Source organism: Oncorhynchus mykiss, chromosome 8 (genome assembly GCF_057628025.1).
Source record: "Oncorhynchus mykiss isolate SJ-2025 chromosome 8, ASM5762802v1, whole genome shotgun sequence".
Lineage (NCBI taxonomy): Eukaryota > Metazoa > Chordata > Actinopteri > Salmoniformes > Salmonidae > Oncorhynchus > Oncorhynchus mykiss.
This window is the reverse complement of record NC_143029.1, coordinates 82673409-82686746: the sequence shown is the minus strand read 5'-3', so window position 1 is coordinate 82686746 and position 13338 is coordinate 82673409. Positions and strand designations below refer to the sequence as shown.

Here is a 13338-nt window from a genome sequence, read left to right as displayed (position 1 = left end):
TTGAGTGGCCCAGCCAGAGCCCAGACTCTAACCCAATCGAACATCTCTGGAGAGACATGAAAATAGCAGTGCAGATACGCTCCCCATCCAACCTGACAGAGCTTGAGAGGATGTGCAGAGAAGAATGGGAGAAACTCCCCAAATATCAAATCAAATGTATTTATATAGCCCTTCGTACATCAGCTGATATCTCAAAGTGCTGTACAGAAACCCAGCCTAAAACCCCAAACAGCAAGCAATGCAGGTGTAGAAGCACGGTGGCTTGGAAAAACTCCCTAGAAAGGCCAAAACCTAGGAAGAACCTAGAGAGGAACCAGGCTATGTGGGGTGGCCAGTCCTCTTCTGGCTGTGCCGGGTGGAGATTATAACAGAACATGGCCAAGATGTTCAAATGTTCATAAATGACCAGCATGGTCTAATAATAATAAGGCAGAACAGTTGAAACTGGAGCAGCAGCACGGCCAGGTGGACTGGGGACAGCAAGGAGTCATCATGTCAGGTAGTCCTGATGCACGGTCCTAGGGCTCAGGTCCTCCGAGAGAGAGAAAGAAAGAGAGAAAGAGAGAATTAGAGAGAGCACACTTAAATTCACACAGGACACCGAATAGGACAGGAGAAGTACTCCAGATATAACAAACTTACCCTAGCCCCCGACACATAAACTACTGCAGCATAAATACTGGAGGCTGAGACAGGAGGGGTCAGGAGACACTGTGGCCCCATCCGAGGACACCCCCGGACAGGGCCAAACAGGCAGAATATAACCCCACCCACTTTGCCAAAGCACAGCCCCCACACCACTAGAGGGATATCTTCAACCACCAACTTACCATCCTGAGACAAGGCAGAGTATAGCCAACAAAGATCTCGCCACGGCACAACCCAAGGGGGGATGCCAACCCAGACAGGAAGATCACGTCAGTGACTCAACCCACTCAAGTGACGCACCCCTCCTAGGAATGGCATTAGAGAGCACCAGTAAACCAGTGACTCAGCCCCTGTAATAATTAAAGGCAGAGAATCCCAGTGGAGAGAGGGGAACCGGCCAGGCAAAGACAGCATGGGCGGTTCGTTGCTCCAGTGCCTTTCCGTTCATCTTCACACTCCTGTGCTGGACTACACTCAATCATAGGACCTACTGAAGAGATGAGTCTTCAATAAAGACTTAAAAGTTGAGACCGAGTCAGCGTCTCTCACATGGGTTGGCAGACCATTCCATAAAAAGGGAGCTCTGCTTCCAGCTGTTTGCTTAGAAATTCTAGGGACAGTAAGGAGGCCTACATCTTGTGACCATAGCGTACGTGTAGGCACGGCAGGACCAAATCAGAAAGATAGGTAGGAGCAAGCCCATGTAATGCTTTGTAGGTTAGCAGTAAAACCTTGAAATCAGCCCTTGCCTTAACAGGAAGCCAGTGTAGAGAGGCTAGCACTGGGATTTACAGTTGATTTGTCAGAGTACAAACCATCCACAGAGACAAACTGTTATCTTTCCGACAGATATGATCTAAACTAGGCCAGAGCTGGTCCATGTAGACCAATTTGAGATTCCAATCTCTCCCAAAAAATGTAGTGATCGATGGTATCAAAAGCAGCACTAAGGTCTAGGAGCACGAGGACAGATAACGAGCCTCAGTCTGACGCCAATTAAAGGTAATTTACCACCTTCACAAGTGCAGTCTCAGTGGTATGATGGGGTCTGAAACCTGATTGAAGCGTTTCGTATACATTGTTTGTCTTCAGGAAGGCAGTGAGTTGCGATGCAACAGCTTTTTCTGAAAGGAATGGGATGAGTTCTTTATATTTTCAGGGTCAAGGTTTGGATTTTTAAGAGAGGCTTCATTACTGCCTCTTTTTGTGAGTTTGGTACACATCCGGTGGATAGAGAGACGTTTATTATGTTCAACATAGGAGGGCCAAGCACAGGAAGCAGCTCTTTCAGTAGTTTAGTTGGAATAGGGTCCAGTATGCAGCTGGAAGGTTTAGAGGCCATGATTATTTTCATCAATGTGTCAAGAGAAATAGTACTGAAAAACTTTAGTGTCTCCCTTGATCCTAGGTCACGGCAGTGTTGTGCAGACTCAGGACAACTGAGCTTGAAGGAATACGCAGATTTAAAGAGGAGTCCGTAATTTGCTTTCTGATGATCATGATCTTTTCCTCAACGTTGTTCATGAATTTATCACTGCTGAAGTTAAAGCCACCCTCTCTTGGGGAATGCTGCTTTATAGTTAGCTTTGCGACAGTATCAAAAATACATTTTGGAATGTTCTTATTTTCTTCAATTAAGTTGGAAAAATAGGATGATCGAGCAGCAGTAAGGGCTCTTCGATACTGCACAGTACTGTCTTTCCAAGCTAGTTGGAAGACTTCCAGTTTGGAGTAGCACCATTTCTGTTCCTCTGGTATTTTCTGAATACCAGGAACCTAGTTTCTTATAACAAATGTTTTTTGTTTTTAGGGGTGCGATTACATCTAGGGTATTGTGCAAGGTTAAATTGGGTTCCTCAGTTAAGTGGGTAACTGGTTTTTGTACTCTGACGTCCTTGGGTAGGCGGAGGGAGTCTGGAAAGACATTAGGGATCTTTGGGTTGTCCGAGAATTTATAACTTTTGTCGCTCAGACCCCAACCCTTGGTTGGTAGTCCAGGATAGTCCAGGATAGTCCAGGATTATCAGGAAAAACATTAAGATCCACAACATTTATTCCACGGAGCAAAACTAGGTCCAGAATATGACTGTGGCAGTGAGTAGGTCCGGAGACATGTTGGACAAAACCGAGTCGATGATGGACCGAAAGCCTTTTGGAGTGGGTCTGTGGACTTTTCCACGTGAATATTAAAGTCACCAAAAATTTGAATATTATCTGTCATGACTACAAGGTCCGATAGGAATTCAGGGAACTCAGTGAGGAACGCTGTATATGGCCCAGGAGGCCTGTAAACAGTAGCAATAAAAAGTGATTGAGTAGGCTGCATAGATTTCATGACTAGAAGATCAAAAGACAAAACATTTTGTTTTTTTGTAAATTGAAATTTGCTATCATAAATGCTAGCAACACCTCCGCCTTTGCAGGATGCACGGGGGATATGGTTACTAGTGTAACAAGGAGGTGAGGCCTCATTTAACACAGTAAATTCATCAGGCTTAAGCCATGTTTCAGTCAGGCCAATCACATCAAGATTATGATCAGTGATTAGTTAATTGACTATAATTGCCTTGGAAGTGAGGGATCTAACATTAAGTAGCCCTATTTTGAGATGTGAGGTATCACAATCTCTTTCAATAATGGCAGGAATGGAGGAGGTCTTTATTCCAGTGAGATTGTTAAAACCTCTTACTCCCACCCGAGACGCAGACGTCTCATCTAGACACCTGGAAATGCAAATGCGCTACACTAAATGCTAAATGTACTCGTTAAAACTCAAACGTTCATTAAAACACAAATGCAGGGTATTGAATTAAAGCTACACTCGTTGTGAATCTAGCCAACAAGTCAGATTTTTAAAATGCTTTTCGGCGAAAGCATGAGAAGCTATTATCTGATAGCATGCAACACCCCAAAATACCTGAAGGAGGACGTAAACAAAATAATTAGCGTAGCCGGCGCTACACAAAACGCAGAAATAAAATATAAAACATTCATTACCTTTGATGATATTCTTTGTTGGCACTCCTATATGTTCCATAAACATCACAATTGGGTATTTTTCCCGATTAAATCCGTCCATGTATGCCCAAAATATCCATTTGTATAGCCTGTCTGGTTCAGGAAAAAGCTCAGTTCCAAAACGCAACGTCATTTTTTAAAATTATATAAGTTGCCTATATTCTTTGACAAAACACTTCCAACTACTTTTCTAACCCAACTTTAGGTATTTGTAAATGTTAATAATCTATCAAATTGATCACTGGGCGTTCTGTATTCAATAGCAGCTACTCAAGAAAACGTTGTCCTTTCTCTTCCTGTATGCTGGACGAAATGAAGGATCTATTTGTCATTACACAAAGGATTTTTGTCAACGAAAATGACGTTTTTGGCGAGATCGTGTGGAAGTTGTAGGAACTGCCATCTCCCGGCTATATATTTTTGCTTGCAATAAACAAATCAGAGACTGGCGGATTAATACTTTTCTGTGGTTTTTGTGACCAGGTTTTTCTTGGGATTTCGCTTGCTGTTCACGTTCTGTTATAGTCACAGACATTATTTAACCAGTTTTAGAAACTTCAGAGTGTGTTCTATCCACACATACTAATCATATGCATATACTATATTCCTGGCATGAGTAGCAGGACGCTGAAATGTTGCACGATTTTTAACAGAATGTTCGAAAAAGTAGGGGGTCGACTTAATTAAGGCGAATACCACCATGTTTCGTTTTGCCCAACCTAGGTCGAGGCACAGACACTGTCTCAATGGGGATTTATTGCCCTGACACTCCTTTTGCCATTGAAATGTTCAGTCTCTTCATGTGGGCGTGTTGATACAAATTTAAATACATATACATACACAGCCCGGATTGGCAAATAGGATCATCTAGACTCTAGACTAGAGCCTATCCCATTTATTCCTTCAAAGTAGGAGGATACATATGCAAATAAAAGATGACTGGTCACTGGTCAGAATAATCAGATCATTGTGATGTCATGCTCTGGGCCAAAAAACCCATCCCACCTGAACAGGGTGAAATTCCAGATGTTTTAAATACTGTATATAAATAAATAAAAATATGTAGCTCACAATAAAATTCCATTATCATAATTTCTAAGTGTCATTTTTTACCTCATGGTGTGGAAATATATTTTTGACTGCACTGCCCTTTAAAACTATCATAAAATTTCAGATCCTTTTAGGTGAAGGGGTTTATTTTGAATGTCTCTTATAAAGTTGTGGTTCAGCAATTTTATAGATATTTGTTTCCTTATATTTATGGAAAAGGAAAGACATCAATCCGCACTTCGATGGATCGATTTCGATCCGCACTTCGATGGATCGATGTCATTCCTGATCCTTAGATCGCGTAAATATATAACAGATATCTACAGTGGGATAAAAAAGCATTTAGTCAGCCACCAATTGTGCAAGTTCTCCCACTTAAAAAGATGAGAGAGGCCTGTAATTTTCATCATAGGTACACTTCAACTATGACAGACAAAATTAGAGAAAAAAAATCCAGAAAATCACATTGTAGGATTTTTTATGAATTTATTTGCAATTTATGGAGGAAACATTTAAATGTCTTGGAATGGCCTAGTCATAGACCAGACCTCCATCCAATTGAGAATCTGTGGTATGACTTAAGATTGCTGTACACCAGCGGAACCCATCCTGTCATGTATTGTCATATTATGTCTTGTTCCTGTTCTTTCTCTTTACTCCTTCTCCATCTGCTGGTCGTATTAGGTTACCTTCTCTTCCCCTCCTTCCCCCAGCTGTTCCTCATCTTCTCTAACTACCTCGTTCACCCTTTTCCCACCTGTCCCCTTTTTTCCCTCTGATTAGGTCTCTATTTCTCTCTCTGTTCCTGCTTCTGTCTTTGTCAGATTCTCGTTTGAGTTTCTCATGCCAGAACCAAACTATCGTCTTGTTTGCTTCAACCTTGTCCTGTCCTGTCGGAATCTGCCTGTTCATCTGAGGCTACGTGTGATCAGGTACCTCTGTCCTCTACAACCCAGCTAATCTCCTCTGCTGCTAGAAGTGGACTCTAACCCAGCTATTCTCCTCTGCTGCTAGAAGGGGAACTCTTCTGTGATATTCAGAAGGACTTTATGTTTCATTTGTCGCCCTCTCTGCGGGTTGTTTATTTTGCCATCATATACATTTGAAGAGGATCTATGTCTTACCTGTGTTTTGACATTAAAGGACTCTGTTTTTGTTAAACCGCTTTTGGGTCCTCACTCACGTGCATAACAGAAGAATCTGACCAAGAATGGACCCAGCGACTTCGGATCCTCTCCACTCAGCCGTCGAGATCCAGGGAGCGATGCTAGGCAGACACGAGCAGGAATTGTCTGCTGCTCGACATGCCGTTGAGACCCTGGCCGCCCAAGTCTCCAACCTCACAGAACAGATTCACCATCTCCACCTCGATCCACCGGCCACTTCCAGGGCTTTCGAATCTCCGGAGCCCAGAATCAATAACCCGCCGTGTTACTCTGGGGAGCCCACTGAATGCCGCTCGTTCCTCACCCAGTGTGATATTGTGTTTTCTCTCCAGCCCAACACTTACTCCAGGAGCACAGCTCGTATCGCCTACGTCATATCTCTCCTTACTGGACGGGCTCGTGAGTGGGGCACGGCAATCTGGGAGGCGAGGGCTGAGTGTACTAACCAGTATCAGGACTTTAAGGAGGAGATGATACGGGTTTTTGATCGTTCTGTTTTTGGGGAGGAAGCTTCCAGGGTCCTGTCTTCCCTATGTCAAGGTAATCGATCCATAACAGATTACTCTATTGAGTTTCGCACTCTTGCTGCCTCCAGTGACTGGAACGAGCCGGCTTTGCTCGCTCGTTTTTTGGAGGGTCTCCGCGCGGAGGTAAAGGATGAGATTCTCTCCCGGGAGGTTCCTTCCAGCGTGGATTCCTTGATTGAACTCGCTATTCGCATAGAGCGACGGGTTGATCTTCGTCACCGAGCTCGTGGAAAGGAGCTCGCGTTCTCCGTTGCCCCCCTCTCCGCATCACTACCATCTTCCTCCGCCGGCTCGGGTGCTGAGCCTATGCAGCTGGGGGGTATCCGCATCTCGACTAAGGAGAGGGAACGGAGAATCACCAACCGCCTCTGTCTCTATTGCGGTTCCGCTGGTCATTTTGTCACTTCATGTCCAGTAAAAGCCAGAGCTCATCAGTAAGCGGAGGGCTACTGGTGAGCGCTACTACTCTGGTCTCTCCTTCAAGATCCTGCACTACCTTGTCGGTCCATCTACGCTGGACCGGTTCGTCAGCTTCCTGCAGTGCCTTGATAGACTCTGGGGCGGACTCTTCTGTGATATTCAGAAGGACTTTATGTTTCATTTGTCGCCCTCTCTGCGGGTTGTTTATTTTTGCCATCATATACATTTGAAGAGGATCTATGTCTTACCTGTGTTTTGACATTAAAGGACTCTGTTTTTGTTAAACCGCTTTTGGGTCCTCACTCACGTGCATAACACATCCAGCTTGAAAGAGCTGGAGCAGTTGTAACTTGAAGAATGGGCCAAAATCCCAGTGGCTAGATGTGCCAAGCTTATAGATGACTTTGTGAATAGTGCAATTGTGACTGTAGAGACTTTCTGATCCCAAAGCTCAACAACTTAAGAGCAGACAGGGTGTCATTCATTTATGTCCTTTATGAATATCACTCATGCAGTTTCCATTATTCATTTTTAGATGGTAGCAAATTCATCAACTTTGGTCATGTTGATGGGTAGCAACAGGATTTACTAAACCAGGGTGTGTTCAGTATAGAGAAAACGTTTTGAAACAGAGTGTGAACAGTAGGAAACTCAGTGAAGACCCTCAGATGAACTATAGAGAGAGGGGAACCCAGCACCTTCCTCTCTCCACATACAGGTTCTGACAGTACAGGGAAGACAGAGACATGAGTGTCTCATATCAATACTGTAGTGGCTGTCCTCCAACACTACATGGTATCACTACACTACACTATGAAACCCATGGTCTATCCACCCTCACACATTCACTGCAATGATTATCATTTGCATACCATCGCTGTGGGTATAAACTCTAATTTCATTGGTTGGGACTTGTGTCTCATGGGCATTAAGCCAATCAGCTGTAACCTCTGGGGAGGAGTCAGGTATTTTTATCAGTTCCTCTGTGTTCTTGACTCTAGAGTAAAAGGTGTAACAAGTTCATCTGGACAGTGTGTGAAGGATCAATATCACCACACCAGTGTCCAATAGAGTTATAGAGTGTTGATGAACAGAACACAAAGTAACATGTTGTTGCTCTGTATGCTGACAACCTGTGTATGAATTATTTTAATTTTTTATTTAACCAGGCAAGTCAGTTAAGAACAAATTATTATTTACAATGACGGCCTACCCCGGCAAAACCCGGACGATGCTGGGCCAATTGTGCACCGCCCTATGGATTCCCAATCATGTCCGGATGTGATGCAGCCTGAATAGTGTGCATAGATAGTGTGCATAGATAGTGTGCATAGATAGTGTATATAGATAGTGTATATAGATAGTGTATATAGAGTCTGATTCTGTTTCAGCTCTTCACCTGGACTATGAAGGTTAACACCAGGAACTGATACATTAAACCACACTGGACCCTCAACATATTAACTCATCTATTTAAATAAAACCTCAAAGTAAAAGTTTTTCCAAAGATGTCATGGCTTCCTCTTCAGTCCACAGCAGAATGTAATGGTGTATCCACAATTATGGCATAGAAGGTTCTGTGTTCGTTACGTTAATAAGTCTGATTTCATAAATATTAATCAAATGTCTTTGTTCATTCATTTTCACCTTGCTAGTATTTCATTATGTTATTTCTCAGTTGTATTACTAGAAGAGTTTAATCATGTTCCATTCTCTATTCAGACGTCAAATAACTCATTTGGTTATGCACACTGTGGATATCATATCTCATTTCATTGGTCCGCTCCCATTGGCATTAAGCCAATCTCATGTGACCTGTTAGAAAGAGGGAAGTCCATGTATGGTCTGTCAAATGAAATCAAGTTGTATTAGTCACGTGCGCCGAATGCCACAGGTGTAGACCTTACAGTGAAATGCTTGCTTACAAGCCCCTAAGCAACAATGCGTTTTAAAAAATACGAATAAGAAATAAAAGGAACAAGTAATTCAAGAGCAGCAGTAAAATAACAATAGTGAGACTCTATACAGGGGGTACCAGTAAAGAGTCAATGTGCGGGACACCGGTTAGTCGAGATAATTGAGAGAATGTGTACATGTAGGTAGAGTTATTAAAGTGACTATGCATAGATGATAAAAACAGAGAGTAGGGGGGTGGAGCAATGCAAACAGTCTGGGTAGCCATTTGATTAGATGTTCAGTAGTCTTATGGCTTGGGGGTAGATGCTGGTTAGAAGCCTCTTGGAACTAGACTTGGCGCTCCGGTACAGCTTGCCGTGCGGTAGCAGAGAGAAGTCTATGACAAGGGTGGCCCAGTCTATGACAAGGGTGGCTGGAGTCTTTGACAAGTTTTAGGGCCTTCCTCTGACACCGCCTGGTACAGAGGTCCTGGATGGCAGGAAGCTTGGTCCCAGTGATGTACTGGGCCATAAGCACCTCCCTCTGTAGTGCCTTGCGGTCAGAGGCCGAGCAGTTGCCATACCAGGCAGTGATGCAACCAGTCAGGATGCTCTTGATGGTGCAGCTGTAGAACCTTTTGAGGATCAGAGGACCCATGCCAAATCGTTTCAATCTCTTGAGGGGGAACAGGTCTTGTCATGCCCTCTTCACAACTGTTTTGATGTATTTGAACCATGTTAGTTTGTTGGTGATGTGGACACCAAGGAACTTAATGCTCTCAACCTGTTCCACTACAGCCCAGTCGATGAGAATGGGGGCGTGCTCGGTCCTCATTTTCTTGTAGTCCACAATCATCTCCTTTGTCTTGATCACGTTGAAGGAGAAGTTGCTGTCCTGGCACCACACGGCCAGGTCTCTGAACTCCTCCCTACAGGCTGTCTCGTTGCTGTCGGTGATCAGGCCTACCACTGTTGTGTCATCGGCAAATTGAATGATGGCGTTGGAGTCGTGCCTGGCCGAGCAGTCATGAGTCAACAGGGAGTACAGGAGGGAACTGAGCACACACTCCTGAAGGGCCCCTGTGTTGAGGATCAGTGTGACGGATGTGTTGTTACCTACCCTTACCACCTGGGAGCGGCCCGTCAGGAAGTCCAGGATCCAGGGCACTATGGTGTTAAACGCTGAGCTGTAGTCAATGAATAGCATTCTCAAATAGGTGTTACTTTTGTCCATGTGGGAAAGGGCATTGTGGAGTGCAATAGAGATTGCATCATCTGTGGATCTGTTAGGGTGGTATGCAAATTGGAGTGGGTCTAGGGTTTCTGGGATAATGGTGTTGATGTGATCCATGACCAGCCTTTCAAAACACTTCACGGCTACAGACGTGAGTGCTACAGATCGATAGCCACTATGGTGGTCTGCTTAAAACATGTTGGTATTACAGAGAGGTTGAAAATGTCAGTGAAGACACTTGCCAGTTGGTTAGCGCATGCTCACAGTACATGTCCTGGTAAACCGCCTGGCCCTGCGGCCTTGTGAATGTTGACCTGTTTAAAGGTCTTACTCACATCGGCTGCGGAGAGCGTGATCACACAGTTGTCCGGAACAGCTGGTGCTCTCATGCATGTTTCAGTGTTATTTACCTCGAAGCGAGCATAGAAGTAGTTTAGCTCGTCTGGTAGGCTCGTATCACTGGGCAGCTCTTGACTGTGCTTCCCTTCGTAGTCTGTAATGGTCTGCAAGCTCTGCCACATCCCAATGAGCATTGGAGCTGCTGTAATACGATTCAATCTTAGTCCTGTGTTGACGCTTTGCCTGTTTGATGTTTCGTCGGAGGGCATAGCGGGATTTCTTATAAGCGTCCGGGTTAGAGTCCCGCTCCTTGAAATCGGCAACTCTGGCCTTTAGCTCAGTGAGGATGTTGCCTGTAATCCATTGCTTTTGGTTGGGGTGTGTACGTACAGTCACTGTGGGGACAACGTCATCAATGCACTTATTGATGAAGCCAATGACTGATATGGTGTCAGAGGAATCCCGGAACATATTCCAGTCTGTGCTAGCAAAACAATCCTGTAGCTTAGCATCTGCTTCATCTGACCACTTTTTTTATTGACCAAGTCACTGGTGCTTCCTGCTTTAGTTTGTGCTTGAAAGCAGGAATCAGGAGGTTAGAATTACGGTCAGATTTGCCAAATGGAGGGCGAGGGAGAGCTTTGTCTGCGTCTCTGTGTGTGGAGGTAAAGTCGTCTTGAGTTTTTTTCCCTCTGGTTGAATATTTAACATACTGATAGGAATTTGGTAAAACGGAATTAAGTTTCCCTGCATTAAAGTCCCCGGGCCACTAGGAGCGTCACCTCTGGTTCAGCGGTTTCCTGTTTGCTTAGCTCATTGAGTGTGGTCTTAGTAACAGCATCAGTCTGTGGTGGTATGTAGACAGCTACGAAAAATATAGATGAAAACTCTCTAGGTAGATAGTGTGGTCTACAGCTTGTCATGAGATACTCTACCTCATGTGAGCAAATACACATAGACCACCCCCCTTGTCTTACCAGACGCTGCTATTCTATCCTGCCGATACAGCGCATAACCAGCCAGCTGTATGTTGATGATGTTGTCGTTCAGCCACAACTCCGTGAAACACAAGATAGTACAGTTTTTAATGTCATGTCCTCTTTTTCTCCGTCTTCTCTTCACGCAAATGATGGGGATTTGGTCCTGTTCCCGGGAAAGCAGTATGTCGTTCACGTTGGGCTAGTCAGACTCGATAAAGGAAAAAAAAGCTTTTGCCAGTCCGTGGTGAATAATCGCTGTTCTGATGTCCAGAAGTTATTTTCCATCATAAGAGACAGTAGCAGCAACATTATGTACACAATAAGTCAAAAAAACAAGTTACAAACAACGCAAAATAACGATTTAAAAATCACAGTTGGTTAGGTGCACGTAAAACGTCAGCCACCTTCTCCGGCATCAGCCACCTTCTCATGATACATGATTGGTTATTTTGTATTCTAACCCCCCTCCTCTGTATTCTAACCCCCCTCCTCTGTATTCTAACCCCCTCCTCTGTATTCTACCCCCCCTCCTCTGTATTCTACCCCCCCTCCTCTGTATTCTACCCCCCCTCCTCTGTATTCTACCCCCCCCCTCCTCTGTATTCTACCCCCCCTCCTCTGTATTCTACCCCCCCCCCTCCTCTGTATTCTACCCCCCCTCCTCTGTATTCTACCCCCCCTCCTCTGTATTCTACCCCCCCTCCTCTGTATTCTAACTCCCCCCCCCTCCTCTGTATTCTACCCCCCCTCCTCTGTATTCTAACCCCCCTCCTCTGTATTCTAACCCCCCTCTTCTGTATTCTAACCCCCCTCCTCTGTATTCTAACCCCCCTCCTCTGTATTCTAACCCCCCCCTCCTCTGTATTCTAACCCCCCTCCTCTGTATTCTACCCCCCCTCCTCTTTATTCTACCCCCCTCCTCTGTATTCTAACCCCCCTCCTCTGTATTCTAACCCCTCTCCTCCGTATTCTAACCCCCCTCCTCTGTATTCTAACCCCCCTCCTGTGTATTCTAACCCCCCCCTCCTCTGTATTCTAACCCCCCTCCTCTGTATTCTACCCCCCTCCTCTGTATTCTACCCCCCCTCCTCTGTATTCTAACCCCCCTCCTCTGTATTCTACCCCCCCTCTGTATTCTAACCCCCCTCCTCTGTATTCTAACCCCCCTCCTCTGTATTCTACCCCCCCTCCTCTGTATTCTACCCCCCTCCTCTGTATTCTACCCCCCTCCTCTGTATTCTACCCCCCTCCTCTGTATTCTACCCCTCCCCCCATTCCTGCCCGTTACCCCGTCTGCTAATGATAATAAAACACCTGTCTAATGAAGTGTATGCTCTGAACTTAACTAAACACCAGAAATATCCATTTAATTTTGAGAAATTTGTTTGGGATTCCTTCCATTTCAAAATAATGAATTAAAATGTATTTAAAATTGAAACCTGTAAAAAGTTCAGTTGTATAGTAGCCTAAATTAACATGGCATTATGCTAATGAGAAGCATCATTCCCCCAAAATATACAATATTACTTTTTTGTTTTACTTGAACTTTTGTGCAGTTGAACAGAAATGTACAAGATGTTGACAACATATTCTCCATAGTGTCTCTCTCCATCTAAAATGGAGGAGAATAAAGGACCTAAAAGCAATAATATTTAAAGCAGCTGATAACGACTTTATGGGATACATGTCTCTCTGCATCTGGACCTAAAATCAGAACATATTCAAAGCAGCTGATAACTAATTAAAGTGTTACAATTGTTAAGGTCAGAGCAGGTGGAGAAAGACTGAAGGTCCATTGTCACAGGTCTGGTCAGAACAGTATTTAAAGGGTCACCTCTCCCAGCTTCAGTAGGCTCTGACCATCACAGGAAAGACCCATCACTCTCACCTCTCAACAGGAAGACCCTTCACTGTCACCTCTCAACAGGGAAGACCCTTCACTCTCACCTCTCAACAGGGAAGACCCTTCCCCCACACCTCTCGGGTCAAGGGTCAAAGTCCCCGGGTCAAACTCCAACACTCAGACATCATTTACATCCAATTTTCAAAATGTAAATTTTA

General features: G+C 44.5%; 1 long non-coding RNA gene across 1 annotated transcript in view; it reads right to left on the bottom strand.

Annotated features, from left to right (window-relative positions):
* Positions 1–397: 397 nt before the first annotated feature.
* Positions 398–13338, bottom strand: part of LOC149982155 (uncharacterized) — a 472901-nt gene continuing 459960 nt past the window's right edge. The window contains exon 3 of the long non-coding RNA XR_016482666.1: positions 398–532. This is a non-coding gene — a long non-coding RNA (uncharacterized LOC149982155). The remainder of the gene's footprint in view (positions 533–13338) is intronic.